A 1,209-nucleotide genomic window follows, 5' to 3' on the forward strand; every position below is an offset into this window, starting at 1 on the left:
ATTAAAGACCTGTGGCCCCTGTGTGTAGTGTGCTGTCCCTGGGAAGTGGTGTGTGTGTGTGTGTGTGTGTGTGTGTTTGGCAGGAGGAAGGGGGGGGTGTCGTGTGACAGTGGGGCGATTAAGATAAGCCTTCCCATGAGGCCAAGGGGCACGGTGCGGCAGCCCGTGGGCCCTAAGATGTGGGTTCCCCTCCCACTCTGAGGCCTAATCCCCTATTTCATGCACATTAGGTCTGTGTAAACGCTCCCCTGTGTCCCCATTACAGTAGCCTGAGTGAAGGCAGCAGGTGGTGTTGCGAACCACACCCTCATGGCACCTACCGCACAGCCACAGAGGTAGATGCCTGGCAGGCATGTAGAGAGGAGCAGGGACAGCTCGCCCAAGAAACACCTGCACTGCGATTATATTCCTGCATACCGCGTTCACGGTGTGTTTCACAATGTATTGAAAACGCAGCCGGAACCTCGTGATGGGATGTGGTTTAAGATACACCCATGTTATTTCTGACTATCCGGTAAAATAGATGATCGGTGCTCGTCTGCAGAGACTGAGACTGGCCAACATTCTGATGGCACACGTGGGAACACACTTAAAAAGGTTAGAGCCGGGAGCAGTGTCTGATTCAGCTCACACGTAAGACGTTAGGGCAGGGAGCTGTGTCTGATTCAGCTCACACGTGAGGAGTTAGAGCAGAGACCTATGTCTGATTCAGCTCACACATGAGGCGTTAGGTCAGGGAGCTGTGTCTGCTTCAGCTCACACATGAGGCGTTAGGGCAGGGAGCTGTGTCTGATTCAGCTCACACATGAGGAGTTAGAGCAGAGACCTGTGTCTGATTCAGCTCATACGTGAGGAGTTAGGGCAGGGAGCTGTGTCTGATTCAGCTCACACGTGAGGAGTTAGGGCTGAGAGCTGTGTCTGATTCAGCTCACACGTGAGGAGTTAGGGCAGGGAGCTGTGTCTGATACATTCTCCCAGTTATACTTAAATCTGCCAAAGACACCTGATGTTAACAATTGTTTACTAAATCTCCTGCTTTAGATGAGAAGATCAAACAGCTATTAAAACACAAAAACGCGAGACGAAATGAAACATATCCTCAAGTATGGCATTCACTGTCAAATCTGAATTTAAATCAATTTATTGCTAACATCTAAAATTTGTAAACAACAATAATGTAATTAGCTAATAAATGAAATGAAACCATGA

This window comes from Electrophorus electricus, chromosome 7 (assembly GCF_041902795.1).
Source record: "Electrophorus electricus isolate QZ-2024a chromosome 7, ASM4190279v1, whole genome shotgun sequence".
NCBI lineage: Eukaryota > Metazoa > Chordata > Actinopteri > Gymnotiformes > Gymnotidae > Electrophorus > Electrophorus electricus.